The 17868-nt window shown below is 44.1% G+C and overlaps 1 pseudogene; it reads left to right on the top strand.

Moving 5' to 3' along the window:
* Positions 1-17493, top strand: part of LOC144769500 (actin, cytoplasmic 1 pseudogene) — a 90945-nt pseudogene extending 73452 nt beyond the window's left edge.
* Positions 17494-17868: the final 375 nt, after the last annotated feature.

The raw sequence follows: 17868 nt of genomic DNA, 5'->3' as shown, positions 1-17868 counted from the left end.
CTCAAAATCCACTGCAGCACATATATTGAGACCTACAAAAGGCACATCGGGCTACCAGTCCCTACAATTTTGCCAAGTTTCGTGCAAATCCATTCAGCCGTTCGGGCTAAAAGTGAGGCTAACCGCCCTATGGAAAACTCAATGTTAAAAACACGTTTTGGGACCCCCCTTTTTTCTCGGCCCCCCCTGGACCAACTCCCCCCAAATTTCCAGGGGCTGCTCAGAAACAAAATGTTCCATTTTGCTGAAAATTTCAGCCAATTCCGTCCACAAACGCCAAAGTTATTAGACATAGAATTTTCAAAAATCCCATAGGGAAAAAATCCTAACTATATATACCTACTGGCGACCGCCAGTAGGTAATATATATATATATATATATATATACATGTAAATATATGTGTGTATATATTACCTACTGGCGGTCGCCAGTAGGTATATATAGTTAGGATTTTTTCTCTATGGGTTTTTTGAAAATTCTATGTCTAATAACTTTGGCGTTTGTGGACGGAATTGGCTGAAATTTTCAGGAAAATGGCACATTTTGTTTCTGAGCAGCCCTTGAAAATTTGGGGGGGGTTCGTCCAGTGGGGGCCGAGAAAAAAGGGGGGTCCCAAAACGTGTTTTTAACATTGAGTTTTCCATAGGGCGGTTGGCCTCACTTTTAGCCCGAACGGCTGAATGGATTTGCACGAAACTTGGCATAATTGTAGGGACTGGTAGCCCGATGTGCCTTTTGTAGGTCTCAATATATGTGCTCCAGTGGATTTTGAGAAATTAACGTTTAAAAAAAGATATATATCTGTAACAGCGGACCGGGCAGCACACTGGTTCGCGGACTTTTCGCGCAACGGAGCTTTGTGAAGCGAAGCTGATTGGTTCTCCGGCGTCTGTCAACATTCCAAACAGTCCGTAGCGGCCGCCATCTTGTCTCTCGGTAGGATCGAGAGACAAGAGGAGGTCAAAACAAAGGGGGAAATAACTATAAGGGGGCATAGTAGATCCTCGCTGACCCCCTAGGTTTGATGTGGAGGTTTTAAAAGGGCCCCGCGGGGCAAAAAAAAAAAATAATAATAATAATTGAACGGCTGAATGGATTTGCACGAAACTTGGCAAAATATTAGGGACTGGTAGCCCGATGTGCCTTTGCTAGGTCTCAATATATGTGCTCCAGTGGATTTTGAGAAATTAACGTTCAAAAAAAGATATATATCTGTAACAGCGCTCCGCTTCGCGTAACGGAGGTTTGCGAAGCTGATTGGTCATTCTGTCACTGGGCTATAGTTGGGCTACATCTGGCTGATATTTGGGCTACATTTGTTTTTTTGTGTGTCTGGCGGCCATCTTTGGGCTACATTGGGCTACATTGGGCTTCATTGGGCTACGTTCGGCTAATTAGCAAATAGCTCATCGCAAACTAGGAATGGTAAAGAATCGCTATTTATTCCTTAAAGTTCGCTATTTAGGAAATGCAAATAACTTTGATGATACATATGGCGGTTCATCTCTAACAAGATAAGAAGCATAGGGATACATTTATGATGACTGGCGCATCACCAGGGATGTGTTAGTCATTCTGTGCCGCTGTTCCGTCACCTATGGTGTGCTGCATTTACAATGCGGCGCATCATGGGGCAAAAACAGCACAGATGCGTGATGTATCTGTGCCGTAAAGGTGGCGCATTGCTGGAGTTGTATCGCAAGTGTGATGAAGCTCCAGAAAGGGTCGGGGGTGCCCCTGTCGCAGGGTTTCTGTTCTCACACAGAACTGTGGACAGAGGATTGGAACCTCGGCGAATGCATTGCTGGAGTTGTATCGCAAGTGTGATGAAGCTCCAGCAAGGGTCGGGGGTGCCCCTGTCGCAGGGTTTCTGTTCTCACACAGAACTGTGGACAGAGGATTGGAACCTCGGCGAATTAGGGTGTCCCAAAACTCACGTTAGTAATCAAAAACTCCTTAGCAAGCTAGGTACAGTGTCACATTGGATATAACAAACTCTCAATGTTTAGACAATCCAGAATATGAACTTATAGTACCTCAGGATACGTGGAACTCATGAACAGTCGGTCGTTATAGATTTCTTAGAAACCAGAACATGGAGTTAAGAAGAACAGATGTGTATTTGAAATGTTTATTTACTAATGCCGTCTTCTCAGGCGTAGTACCTTAGATAATAAAAGTACACATATTATCAGTAGCAAAATTACCAGCATAGTTACTAGTACATAAAAAGTGAATGGTGATAGTATGTTAACATGCTGTAAATGAATAAGAGTTAGCAACACTTATAAGCAGCCGCGGGCCGTGGAGGGAGTTATGGTGAGGCAAGGAGGCGGGGAGGGGGAGATGCAAGTAAAAATGCCAATCTACGAACCAGAGTGCAGAAAATACAATGAAAGGAAGCAGGGATGACTCCAAAGATTTTCTCAAATGAAGTCACGAGACCACTGGTAACAACTTTAAAAAAGTGTGCCAGGGACTTTGTGGAGGATGCGTTAAAGATAGTCGGAAACATGTTGCTGAAATTGAAAGGCAAATCTTAATTGAAAAGGGTGTGCACCTCTGTATGGGTGTTCGCTATGTGAAGTACGAAAGTTTCACGGGCCGAACTCAAGGCCACCTCTCTCTGAGACAAAAGAGCTCTTATTCTTGCCATGCCGTTGAAACGTGTCCCAAGGTTGGTATTTGTGGCCAGATTGAAAACTCCCTATGTTCATGTGTGGGAGGAAATAGAACATTTCTGCAGCAAATAACCCGTTCACTTACTGTTACGATAAAAGGAATACTTTTAATTAACTCAGAACAATCTTCATTATTGAGCATCAAATAACTACCATTTTCCAACAACTTGAACGTGGGGATGATAGCAGGAACTGGCGTGCCTTGCAACACGCAAGCCATATTTGGTCGGTGTTTGTTGCATGAACCGTGTAACTGTATGTGCCTACACATTAGTGAATGATCTGGCGTCTCAGTGCATTCCTCTCCATTCAGATAAACTTCTTGATCATCTTTGAAACATCTGTATGTGTATGGAAGCGACCAGACCTCATGAAGAAAAGCACTACCTAAAGGTTCATAACGACCTATTGGTATATATTTCATACAATTTGAAAACTTATATAAAGCAAAAGGCAGCGTTATTAAACCGTGGATAAGGCATGTTGCCAAAAAACCCGCAATCCTCTGCTGATGATGTCACTGAGCATGTCATGAATGATGTAATATGTGACATCATCAGCAGTGGATTACGGGTAATGGTATCTCTAGTTTACTCCCTTATAGCTGTGTTTCTTTTAACATAAGTGTCTGTTTCCTTCCCTTATACTTACTGTTTTTGGTTCGCTTCCGGTTCGCGTACCGGCGAGCGAACTAGGAAGCGAACTAAGAGAAATAGAGGTTGGCACAGTTCCAAATATTGCACCAATTTTTTAATAACGGGGAGGTAGTTCTGAAAAGAACTTTTTTTTTTATTTTTCTGAACATTTTTTTACTGTTTTTGAATTTTTCGGAACAGTTTTATATTTTTTTGGGTTTTTCTTGGAGGGGGCAATGAAAACGATTCATTGTAAAGGGCTCAACAGGAGCAACAAAACAAAAAAAAGAAGTATTTATTATTTTGGGCGTTTCGGACAAACTTGCATATGATAGTCAATAGCTCTGTTGATCAGAGTGATGCTTTTTTCTCCGTAGGAAATGAATCCATCGCAAAATGCGCAGATGTGTTTTACATCACCAAATCTCATTTGTATATTTGGCACCATCTCCCTGCCCTCTGGTCCCGTTACTTCCGGTACAACAGATCTTCTGGCCATAATAGGGAGATTATCTAGGTCGTTCCGAAACTGTGCAGCACTGTAGTTGTTAGGATGACTCCCTGTTGCTAATTCTGCCACCTTAAAACTGCTCATTTTTTGTGAACCTGAAAGGATGACATGTTTGAAAGGGCAAATAATATTTTCGTAGAGCTCATTTCTCTGCAACATGAGCTCAAACTTCATTTGCAAGGATTATAGTTTGAGCCTTGGGTGACCACAGTGTGCCCTGGGAAAATAGTGCATGCTTGTAAATACCTTGTATCTGATATTGCTACCGTTGAATGAGTTTACTGCAATTGAATATATTTGTATAGGGTCAGTCGTGTTTCCCACATTTAAATCTAAAACCCTACAGTTGATAAACGCAATACAGTATGTGGATCATTTTTGATTAGCATTATTAAAACATCAAGGTGATTGCCAATTTAACCTGAGTCATCGGCCACCTCCAGATACGCGAAGTCTGCAAACAGTAGAGATGTGTGCCCTGACCTTTTGGCACACAACATGCCTGACTTCGCAATTCAGATCACTAGCTCTGCTTCTGATTACCTTCAGACAGTTTTGTGGCACTGCTCTGTCTTGCACCAACCCCAGGTATGAAAGAGAGAGAAAGCTAGACAGAAAGAGTCAGACAGAAATAACAAACAAAGGTAGGCCAAAAACTATTAACACATCATTCCTATATCAAGTATATACAGCAGCACCCTGTGTTTAATTCGATCAGGTGGTTACCAATGGGGCCCATAAGCACCTATTTTTGGGAGCTGAAATACATTGTTTGCCATCAGATACTGACCTTGAGCAAGAGAAGAAACCAAAACATAAAAAACCAAGGGGAGGTTGGATGGGGGAGTGAAAGATAGGAGAAACGGCACAAACAGCGAAATCAGAGATCTGCAAGAGTGAGATAAAGAAGCAGGGGGTGCATGGTCGCGGATTAAAGAGGGCCAAGTCGAATTCAAGACCATACAGCTGTGGTATTTGGCACACCAGTGTTTAATAGCACCACCAGAGCGGAGCTTTGGACACCGGCACTCATTCATATACTAATTAAGCACTGCTGACTGACAACACCAGAAATTAACTAGTCTCAAAATATTTAAAGGATGATCACTATTGCGGCTTCGGTGGAAGATTTGGTTTGTCTAAGCTTGAAAGATATATTTATGAAGAGACATTTACATCTTTCACCATAAACGACCCAATGTTTGCGACTCAACAAACAACTTCAATGTTGCACCAAACATAACAAGTCTCCCACATCCAGCATCCTCTCGAGGCTTCTGGCCGCTATGAAAAGCTCTAGAGTTTTAGTCGGGGGAACATCAAGTTCCAAAATCTGCTCAGTCGCTATCAATGCCCGTTTTTAGAATCTCTCCAATGTGTTGAGTTTGACTTGAATTGTCTTGAGGTTTTGTTTCCAGAAAAGCAGATGTCTTGGACTGAAGTTGGACTCTGATTGCAACATCAAGGCAGCCAGATACAATTCAGGCTCATGCTCGGCAGAATTACTATGCTGCCACACAGAAGTAACAAATATAGGCGGTCCCACTTCATCATTCAGATGGGAGGAGTCCTAGATTTGGAAACAAATGTAAAGAGATTTTACTAGATTCATTCTTCAGAAATATCTGAAAATTGTGATTTTCAGATTCTTTATAAGCAGCGGTAATCGAAGCTGGGCCCTAATCTAAGCCACCCGAACAGGGAAATCTTAGCTGGAACATGACTGTTACAGAATTAATAATGTACTTTCAGGTCAGATTTTCTATCACAAAGGCAATGCCGTCTATTCAAAATCCAACACCATCCTGAAAGGACACCTCTGAATGTATCAGACAAATCATGACCATCAGTGAAGGGCATCTGCACTCTTGGTTGGAGGGCATTCATCCGTGATGTAATCAGGACGTGACTGAGTATCTCTGTCAGAGCTGCGCCCAACATGTGTGCTAATTTTCACTCCCTCTTCCTTTAGTGTTTAATGAAACTCTGACAAAACTATCAAGGAGTCCCTCACAATTGTCAGTATCAGCTCCGCAAATTTTTGCCTTTACTATCGGAAGAGCACAGGAGGATTACCGTTCAGGCTTTGATCGGTTCGAGGCTGGACTATGTCAACGCTCTCTTTCTTGGCCTTCCCGATTACCTGGTCCAGCGCCTCCAGGTGGTGCAGAACTCTGCTGCCCGGGCAATCTTCGGTCTTGGTAGGCGAGCCCGTGCCTCGGGGCTGCTGCAGAAGCTTCATTGGCTCCCTATTAGGAAGCGGATTCTGTTTAAGTCCCTGACCCTGATGCATAAAGCTCTGCATGGATCAGGGGCGGGATACCTGCAGCGGAGGTTGAACTTTTATCACCCAGTTCGCTCTCTCCGCTCGGAATCCCTTTTTAAAGCTGTGGTGCCACGGGTAAGGAAGGCTCGTGCTGGAGGGAGATCCTTCAGCTGTCGAGCTCCCCAGGCGTGGAATTCGCTTCCGCTTTCTTTACGTAGCGTTCCCAATCTGCTTCAGTTCAGGAGGAGCCTGAAGACGTGGCTTTTTAACTCTTAGTCTGTTTCTTTATTAAATGGTTCTTTTATTTTTTGTGTGGTTTACTGTTTTTATTGTGTTGTGTTACCTTTTTATCAGCCGTTGGTGGAAAAAAAAGCGTCGGGACACTCCAGTTCGAGTAGCCGTACGCTATATAAAAACAACGTAACATAACATAACATAACATAACATAACATAACATAACATTTATATACTATATATATATATATATATACAAATGCATAAAACATAAAAAATAGAATGCAAAATATCAAATAAATTACCAAATGAAATTAATATGAACAAATTATTTATAAAAAATATAAAGAAATATGCACACAAAAAATATATATATATATACAAATAATATAAAATTATAATATTATATATATTTAAACAATTAATAAGGCTAACACTAGTTGCTCTGCAACAGGTCTGGCACATGTCCGACTGCAGTTCCAACAACCCTTTATTAAATCGCTGATCGTGCACCTGAGTTCAGGGTGCGCGTGAGTGCGGGTATGCTTGTTTTGTCACTGTGCAACTTTGAACCTATTTCTCATAACACATTATGGGGCACATGCATCAAGCTTTTTACATGTCACAAACATTGGCCCGTTTGCGACCAGTAAAAAGCCATTTCTGATGCATCAAACCTAAAGGGATTTGCAAAATAGGTAATCGCAATTTTTGAGATTACCTACTTTGCAAATGCATTTAGGGAATCGCAATTTGCAATTCCCTAAATGCAATGCATAAAGCATTTTACAAATGCGACTTTGCATTAAGGATTTGCAAATTACCATCAAGTTCAAGTTGATGGTAATTTGCAAATCCTTAGACAAATGCACAAAATTGGATTTTTCAGTGTGTGCGCCACATGTGCACACTTACCATGTTTGGGGGTGCATCACGGGGGCATTAGGCACCCTCGCACCTTTGCAATTGCATTTGCAATTTGCGATTACCTATTTGATAATCGCAAATTGTGAATGCCTTCGTATTCCCATGGGCCAGGCCCATAGAAATAAATGGGAATGCATTCCCTAATAGCGAATCAGAATTTGCGATTCACTATTAGGGAATTTATAGGAATTGCTATTCATTTTGCAATTCCTACACGCATAAGGAATTGCAACTCATAAATAGCGATTCCTTAAAAATCGCTACTAAGGAATCACAATTCCTTATCTTGATGCATGTGCCTCTATATCTCTTCCTGTATCTAAGGTTTATTTCAGTTTCATCACCGATGCTCCTTATCATGGTTCCTCTTTTAGTTCAGTGGGGTAAATAACAATCAATGCAAATTAAAATACTATAGATACTTTTTTATGCTTCTACATTTTGTTTTCTTCTCTCGCACTTCAGCTCCTGCTGCTGCTATTGAAATCATGGTTCACTCCTACTCCGCCTCAACGTTTGAATCTGGTTGATGTGCATTACTATCTGCTGTTACTTATACCTTCTCAAGGGTATGTTTGTATCTTGTGCCTAATTTTCTCCTTTCTGGTTCTTTCTGGCGATTTCAAATGCTGTTCACTTATTCAGCACTGAATTTAACTGAGTGACTTTCAGTAGTGGTTACCCAATACATGGTTTTGTTAAAAATGTGATTCCAACATCGAGATGATTTTGAGCATGTTGTTGTCGGTCTCTGCTTGGTGTGAGGATTGATCACTATAGAGAGACTTGGCTCAGCATTCAACAAGTCACTGAATCCACTAAACAGGCTAGTAGCCTGCAGTGTAGATTAACCGAGGGTGGGCGTTGATGTAACTCATTATCTTTAGGAGTAAATCCATAGTAAAAAAGCTGTGAATGGTTATAGCAATGTTATGCTTCTTGTAATATGAGAAACAAGTAAGGACTAGAGGTGCATTTGGTGAAATAACTGAAGACTAATATACCTAGTAGAATAATTTGTGTACCAAATGTCAATCACTGTTTAAGCCTCGGTAATAAGACTCAGCCTTTCATCATTAACAAATCTATGTAATGAGTGTAATTTATTTAGACAATCCGTGGTATTTAAAGAGCTGCTAAACTGTATACAATTAACGCTGCCTTCATTATGAATATCTAAGGGTTCAAGAAAAAAGAGCACGGAGGTCTTCTTTAAACATTGACTGCATTTTGTGTCGGATAAATAGCTATTTTCTTTTCAGAGGTAAAACAGGAAGCTCTTTCCCCATCTGTTTGTTTCTTATTACACCAACCCGCAGGTGCACCGCTGATCTAAGCGATTTCAAGGTCCTAAGCTTTGAATCTCTTATCATTGAACTGAAAGGCTGGGATAGCTTCGGTTTATTTCTCGTTAGCATTTTTAATGGAACCACCCAGCCATCAAACAAAGAAATTGACAAGGGGAGACGGCTATCATTGCTGGGCAAGACAGAGAAATTGCTTTCAGTCTAGCAGAGACCACCAAGGTCTCGTGAAGATGCACTGTAAATTCGGAGTCCGCTGACGTGCTCAAGGAAATACTGCAACAGGGCCGCCATTTTAATATAAATTGAAGGCGTCTCACTTGAGCTATTCACTCAAGCCTGTGCATTTTCCTGAAGGGTATGCATCACAGCATGCCGTCCCAACATCAATACATCCGAGACAGGACAGAAGACTTACCTCAATTTAGATAGCAGATGACTGAATAAAGCGCGAACAATGTGTCATCCTCAATGTTCACTAACTAAAGGAAGGGCCAGTGCTCCTCCGTTCACAGGGAAAAAGTTTGGAATACAATGGAGGGCATATTCTCAAGGACTTATCGCCGAGTTATCAGCACTTTATCACAGCCAAATTGGCGATACATGTATTGCCCCATTCACAAGCTGGTGCTAACAGCCGATATCACCAGTTTACCTGCGATAGCAGCCGCCAAAAACATCGCCACAGATAACCCCAGCAACTATCGCTAATGTAATGCAGAGTAGGCGTTCCCATGCAAAAAGCCGCAACATCACCACACCGCAACATTCTCAACGACTAGCCAGATCAGCGATAAGACCACAAAACAGGCGATAAGGCGCGTTAGCAGCAGGAAATTAACACCTGCTCTGACCTGGAACTGGACCTGACCTGCACCAGAAAAGGGAGCCCAGCCCAGAGCCAAAACTGAAGATCAACAGTTGCCATGGAACTACTGATCATGAGGCTCGGAGACCCAACAGGGCCACAACACCCACCGCCACCACCCCTAGGCCCCCCTCGAACCAACCGCTCCCCCCAGCCCCAGACCACCACAGAGGCAGCGTAGACAAAGACAGCGGACCTTCAGGAAATGCACCAGCCTCACAGACCTAACACCAGAGAATGTCATTGCCCACTACAGGCTCAAAAGGACAACCATCTTCCTCATCCTGACCATCATTGCCCACAGGCTGATGGTACCAACACAGCGGACAACCAACATCCCACATCAGAAAAAGCTGCTGGCTGTGCTGCACTTTTTGGCCTCTGGTACCTTCCAACGAACAACTTCCAGAGTCAGATGAGTCTGACAGCCAGCCCTATCCAAGTTCCTCACATCTGTCCTGGATGCCATTATCAGCTTGGTACCCCAGTACCTTTACTTCCCCCACACTGTGCAGGAACAGCTGGAGAGCAAGCACGGGTTCTACGCCATAGCTGGCTTCCCGCACGTGATGTGGGCAATAGTCCTACTTGTGCCCTCTGCCGACACTGCATACAATTACTGCAACAGAAAGCACACGCATTCACTCAATGTGCAGGCAATAGTGGACCACCGGGGACTCTTCACCAATGTCGTCGCCAACTACCGAGGCAGTGTGCATGATTCATATATCTTCAGACAGTCAATCATCAACCAGCGCTTCCAGGATGGCACCTACGGAAATGCACTGCTCGTTGGTAAGTACCAAATGAGCACACAACACACCTCAACTTCACAATCATGTGACTCACAACTCTGGGAATGCACACGTTACAAACTCACATACAGCATGCCAAACAACATGCCCACCCACCATACTTGACAGCACAGCATCCTGCAGTAACCTGGGCTAGCCATGTACATGAGCCATCAACAGCATGGCATCTCAGCCACACAATAGCAGAATGTGGGTAGAGGTGGGAACCAGGCATGTGCGGAGGAGGCAAGTGACCCATGAATGAGAATGTACACAATGCCAAGTGTGGTGTGGATGTGCTGGCTAGACTGCAGTATGCAGACCACAGACATATCCATGTCGACATATACTGCTGGTGGTGGTAGTGTTGTGGACAGTGGACGCAACCATGTCACCCCAACCAGTGAGGAAGATCACAAAAATGTAGCTTGTTACATCCCCCCTGTAAGCTTGTGCGGAGTGGGCTGGCTCAGGCTAGTGTAGGGCTGTGAATAAAAAGCACATATCCCTGGGCATGATTCTCTTCCGGAATGGCCAACATGTCTGCCAGGGCGGTGCCTCTCACCCCGCCACGATGCCGCCGTTGTGAGCAGCGGTGCCTGCAATCCTGTGTGCCTGCCATAGCCCGGACAGCTTGTCCCCGAACCAGTCTTGTACGCCCCTGTGCACCCTGGCCTCACTGATCACCTACGAACACCGGTATGTGTCACGGATGGCCCACCTCGTGCCAGTGCAAGCTCCAAGCCCTAGGCCCGTGACCTTGGCAGCCTCCTCAGACCATCACGGCCTCTGCGAGCAAGGCCTGCAGTATTCCTTTCTGGTTGACATACTCCACGGGCAAACACAGAGGACAAGTAGGTCACACATTTGGAACTGAGTCTTGATTACACAATGGCAGAGTACATATTTTATGGTAAAGTTTATATCACTATACTCCCTTTGATGTGGTGCCACCATCTTTGTGCATAGCATTCCAACCACACATGTCTGTGGGTCCTTGCTGACTTCTGCCTTCGGCGTACACTGCGGTCCAGCAGGATTCACACCAATCCAATACAGTGCGTACCAGGCAGGACACGGCATCATCGCAGGCTGCACACCTGCTCAGCTCTGGTCCCTCTGCCTCCGTCAATCACAAATCATCTTCACATGGCATTTCAACGTCGTGTGTTAGAGATCCAGGAGGAGCTGGCTGAACAGCGGTTGACCCGCGCTGACTGGTGCCTCCGACCTACACTGCGGTCAAGTAGGTCACACATTTGGAACTGAGTCTTGATTTCTTCATGGCAGAGTTCATATCACAGTACGCAAGGAGAAGAGTAAGAGGAAGATGTGGTTCAGTCCGGAGGAAAAAAGGATCTCTGTTACGGAGGTGATCGAACACCACCAACAACTGCACTGGTGCCACTAACTCGGTGCATCGCAAGCCGACGACACGTGTCTGTGGCTACTGCTGACCGCTGCCTCCAGCACACACTGTGGTCGAGTAGCTCACACAATTGCAACTGAGTCTTGATCTCTTCATGGCAGAGTTCATATCATTGTATAGGCCTCATCGCAGACTGCATCCCCTCCAGCTCTGGTGCCACTGACTCTGTGCCACGGAAGTCATGGACACTATCTGGTTGAACTTGGGTGGCATCTGAGTCTATGGCCTCGGGGTTGTCTTCATCATCTGATACTGACATGGTAGTAAAAAGGATTCTGTAGCATTCAACTCCTGCATTTGCCTGTTTCTGCTTGCTTCTTCCCTCTGCATCATGCTCTTGCGGGACACCTTCCACTGTCCCCTGTAGCACTCAGCGACATTCTACTTGGACATCAAGGAGGACCCGCTAGGCTCTCATGGCCCTACCTCAGTGCATCGCAGGTCACCGTCCCGTGGCGGTGTGCCAGTGTCGGGCGCAGTGCATATGGGGCCACTAACTCTGTGCAGCTCAAGTCATGGACCCTTGCTGTTTGAACTTTGAACTTCTGATTGTCTGATCACTGTTGTAGTTGTTGCCCGCACCAACCAACCCCTGAGGGGTGGCTTACACTACCCAACACCCATCCAGCTCAGGTGTCACTGGACATGTGACCCTGGCAATAAAAGGTGCTGAGTGCACGTGCCCATAGCCAGTTCCTCAAACTATCTAAGTGCATCCGTGTGGTCATTATGTATGCATGAGGGCCCTGGGGCGCAACCTTGTCACCTCAGGCAGTGGGGTAGACCTGGTACATGTAGCTGTGTTGTACCCCCCTGTGAGCATAAGCGGAGTGGACTGGCGTACGGCAATGCAACATAGAGATGTAGTTATTCAACATGTGGCTCTGGGCTTGGTTAAGTTAAGGCCTTGCCAAGGAAGTAACTAATGCCTGTGTCTCTTTTGTAGTGCCTGCGCCACCTGTCCCAAAAATGGACAATGTTGCTATGTAGCATGTCCCCGGAATGCAGGCTCGGTCGAGGGGTAAATGAGGGAGCGCAAGCCCGCTCAGGGTCAGGGATCAGACATGCCAACTGTTGTGTAGGGCACGATTGCGGCAGCATAAGCCAAAGGACTGCCCTCAACCGCATGGCGAGTTCAGCCAGGTATGAACTCTACATCTGTGTCTTCCCTGTCCTTACCATAGGCCTACACACCCGTGGCCACCCACCTTCAGCGCACATCATCACTGTGTCGTTGTCAGGCTTGTGGACATGCGCAGACAGGCATGACAATTTTGTGCCATTGGGGTGCAAGTGATGCAACGTGCTGCGCACACTAGTGAATGGGCTCCTGGGAGAGAGGAGCAGCTCTGAAGCTACGTAATACACATTGATGCCACTCATTTGCAACAAGCAATACATGTTATACAGGAATCACTAAGTCACACATATCACACACCAATGAACGAGTGAGCCTGCCAACACATCATGCAGAACCAACTATTGACTCATGTCTCTCTGCACTGTCACAGGTGATCAAGGATATGCACTCTGCCCTTGGATGATGACACCCCTCTGAGCCCCGAACACACAGATCCAGAGGCAGAACAATTTGGCCCACAAATGCACCAGGGGCATCATGGAACGCACATTCGGTGTGTTGAAGTCATGTTTCAGGTGCCTGGACATCACAGGTGGAAGGCTCCTGTACATCCCAGACATTGTGTGTAAGATGATCGTTGCATTTTGTGTATTGCACAACATATGTGTATGCAGCAATGCAAGTTAATACAAGTGCCAGTTGCACCGGACGATGATGAGGAAGATGAGGGAGGTGGGCCAAACCCCACTGGAGCAGCAGCAGGAATAGCCCATAGGAACACCATCATTGACAATTTCTCAACATGAGCATGTCACATTCCGACGGTCCTTAGCAATCATGGGACAGTACAAAATGACCACAGGCACAGCATGTGCAAATAAATGCATTCCAAGACACATTCCCTGAGTGCATGTCACTCATCTGTACAAGCACATCACTCAGACAAGTGTGAGCGCAACATGTATAGCTTTTTTATAATTTGTTAATGGATGGTGGGTGTGTCACCTCTGTGCAGAGAGGCTGCATTGTATTCGAACTGCCAGTTCTGTGTGTTACAGTTAGTACGGAATCCCACGCTTCGGTGTTTCACATGTGTCCCAAATGATTCCATTTTGGCTGTCATTAGTGGCCGACAAGTAACAACAAGGCTCCTTTTGGGGTCAGATATGTACCACCATGATGCAGGGATGCACCCTGTGACTCAAGTCCCACGACATGGGCAACATGTACGTAAGTGGTAGTCACTCTGCCTACATTCGTCAATCCTTTCATAATTGATTGATCATGTACATGACACGTCTGTGTGCAGGAGGTATTGATTGTCCGTCTGCAATGTGAAGGGGAGATGCAGTTTCACAGTGTGTTCCATGTATGTTTCCGCATTGGTGCAGTTCACATGCAGACTGCATGTCAATGTATCTTATGACGGTTTGGGAGGAGATGCTATTTGATGTGGGACAATGGTCATTTGTTCTACATCACGGATGTGGGGTTGTGCTCGTACATTGTCATCTCACCGTTTTTTTACTCTGCTTTTATGGTGCATTTTTCCACATGATGCGTGGAAATTGTAGGCCTGTGGCTGGTTATCACAGATTTTTGTATTACTATTGGCCTCATCGCTATTATTTTCGCGTTGTGTTTTTTCGGCAACACGTTAATTTTAATACTGTCGTTTGATGCGTTATCGTGAGACTATCGCATGATACTGCCGTGTTGAGAATACAACATTGACACAGCGTTATTTTCCCCCGATAGACTGCGATGTGAAGGGTTGCTTTAAGCTAATTTTGCAGTAATTATCACACGTTCTTGTGAATATTCCCCTTAGTGTATTTCTTGAAGAGTTCTTTAGAGCAGTGGTTTCCAAACTTTTTAGAACCATGACACACTTTTTAGAATGACAAACTTTCGAGCCCCACCTACTTTTAATGGACATGAGGAGGGGCGTTAGATCGCATTGTTATTCACAGGCAGCTTATTTTCCGTTTAAATAGCCATTAACTTTGCACTATATACAGTTCTACTGATACAACTATATACTTGATGATACTGTGTGGAGATTGAGTTTCTGTGAATATTAACCATTTATGGGATAAGTGACGTGTCTTGATTTGTTTTGATCCTAATAAAATCTTTGTTTCCGGAACACTTCAGAATTACAAAACATTACAAAACATTTGCTTAATTTTTGCTTTCCTAACTGATGAATGCATTCAGTTTATGTACAAGTATTAACATTTTGGTATGTGCTGCAAAAACATGCCATCCCAGAGCCTTTCCTTTCACATTCCCTGCACTCCAGCAATTAGTTCACATAATTCCCTTTACAAACTACTCTCACTTTTCAGTCAGAGAAAAAAAAATTAAACAACAAATCCTGCACACTTTGGGAAACCCTGCTCTGAAGTATGATCTGGCTCATTATGTGGCCAAATTCAAAACCTGCTAATATATAAATGTATATTGCGTAGGTTATTTCTGCATGCACTTAATGCTGTGGCTAGGGAAACTGACATGTGTCAGTTCGAAGTGCAGTTCCCCATTTTTACAAGATGCCTGTTGATTTGTTGCATATTTCATTCATTTAGGTAGAATGAATGTTGCCATAATTTAGAGTGCTATACCTGAGTACTTACAGGTTGAAAAGTAAAACATACCAAAAAACAAAGTAAATAAACATAGTCTGTTATATATAACAGACAGTAGGATAATCACACACCAGAAATAAAACAGAAGCTTAAAGCGATTACAATAATTAATGGTAGATAACCTACAAAATGAAACTCATTTTGTAATTCTGACATTCAATGGAAGCGAATGATTTGATAGGATGAAAACAAATCAAGACACTTTACTTGGTGATGAAGAAATAATAAATATTCACTGAAACTTAAGTACCACACATTATCATTTGTGTGCAGTATAGTTTTATTAGTAGAGCTATATTTCTGTGCAAATGTAGTGCCTATTTCAATGGAAAATAAGCAGTGTTTAAATGACAGTGTGCTGCCAAACAATGCTTTAGTGCCATCAAAATATTTTGCCAGCCTTATTTCCATTAAGGCTAGGTGGATCACTAACGTTTGTCATTGTAAAAAGTAGGTAATGGTTTTAAAACGTTTGGGAATCAGTGCCCTACCATCCAGTGCAAACAGGCAGTAGGAGCGGTGATATCAAATGTGAATACAGAGAGTCCTGTGGTGACATACGACAGAATTGAAGAATGGACATGTGAAGACTAGCAACTATTCTTGGGCTCAATCACAGTGTCTTTGGAAAATGGTGACTTTGAGGCGCTGTTAGACTCTTACACAGCAGGGAGAGGTGCTTAAAGTCAGTGGAAGGGAATTTCAGGTTCTCATAGTGCTGCCTGAAAACCATTCATAGACTTCTCTTGTTTGAATATTCGAGGTTCCAGGTGAAGAGAATATGCTGTATAGCAGTGCTGCTGGCCAGAAAATGTTTTCAGGTTTACAGCCAGGTAAATAGGATTCGATGTGTGCAATGCTTTGTGGGGGATGCACACCTTCCTATATCGGGTCCTAGCTTTAATAGTAAATCACTGCAGCTGCCCCGTCAAAAACGTCCATAATGTGTTGTATGTGGAATTTTGGTAGGACAGTGGGACTGATTTATCACAGTTCTGTTTAGTGAAACAAGGCCTTGAAATTACACCCCAGATGTACTAAACTTTCATGCAAAGCAATGCTGAAAGGGAACTTGTTGAGCTATCGCTAGCAGTAGTGGTTATTCCCCATTCACTATAGCAGAAATGTCTGTTAAGCCCTGCTAGAGACCCTGTTTGAGACCTTCAACCTCCAGCCATGTATGTGGCTATCCAGGCTGTGCTGTCCCTGTATGCCTCTGGTCGTACCACTGGTATTGTGATGGATTCTGGTGATGGTGTCACCCACACTGTGCCCATCTATGAAGGGTTTGCCCTGCCTCATGCCATCCTGCGTCTTGACTTGGCTGGTCGTGACCTGACAGACTACCTCATGAAGATCCTGACTGAGAGAGGCTACAGCTTCACAACTACAGCCGAAAGAGAAATTGTGCGTGATCTCAAAGAGAAGCTCTGGTATGTCGCCCTGGACTTTGAGCAAGAAATGGCCACTGCTGCTTCTTCATCTTCTCTGGAGAAGAGCTATGAATTGCCTGACGGTCAGGTGATCACCATTGGTAATGAGAGGTTCAGGTGTCCAGAGGCGCTTTTCCAGCCATCTTTCCTAGGTATGGAGTCCTGTGGTATTCACGAAACAACCTACAACTCAATCATGAAGTGTGATGTTGATATCCGTAAGGATCTGTATGCAAATACAGTGCTGTCTGGTGGCTCCACTATGTACCCAGGCCTTGCAGACAGGATGCAGAAGGAAATCACTGCCTTGGCAACAAGCACAATGAAAATCAAGATCATTGCCCCACCTGAGCGTAAGTACTCTGTCTGGATTGGTGGCTCGGTCCTGGCCTCCCTGTCCACCTTCCAGCAGATGTGGATCAGCAAGCAGGAGTACGATGAGTCCGGCCCTTCCATTGTCCACCGCAAATGCTTCTAAACATACTTTTGCCATTTTTCACCTGGGCAAATAACTGCACAGAAAATTCCGAGATGGCATGGTAATTTTGTAGTTTGCTTCTGGTGCTGGACTCTGGATTGGAAAACTGTAAAAACCAGAGAGTATGTCGGTATTGTGGAGCCAACATTCCAAGTTCTGCAGTGCTTTAGAGGACTTGATTTTACTGTCATTCCAAATTGTGTAATGCATTGTTACATTTGTTACTTGCCTCCATGAAGACTGCCCAACATGTGGGAGCGCCTACGTAAAATCGTATGTAATATTATTTTTTTATTTGTATCCATGCAAGTGTATTTTGTATGTTCTGCCTTAAGCTCGTGTTACTCTAATTTTCATTCCTTTTTTTCGCCATTCCACCAACACATTATTTTCCCATTACTTGTTGAAAGTTAAAATCTCTCCTCTATTAGGATGTGGTGCCAGTCGAGTGAATGGAGGGTTAACTATACACTTAGCCAGTTCAAATAACGTCCATACGTTGAAAGTGAAGAAAAAAAAAAGCCAAAAGTGTTCCAATGCCGAAGCAAAATATGGCAAGCAAGTTCCACCGGGGA

This window comes from Lissotriton helveticus, chromosome 7 (assembly GCF_964261635.1).
Source record: "Lissotriton helveticus chromosome 7, aLisHel1.1, whole genome shotgun sequence".
Classification (NCBI taxonomy): domain Eukaryota; kingdom Metazoa; phylum Chordata; class Amphibia; order Caudata; family Salamandridae; genus Lissotriton; species Lissotriton helveticus.
This window is presented reverse-complemented; position numbering and strand designations above follow the sequence as displayed.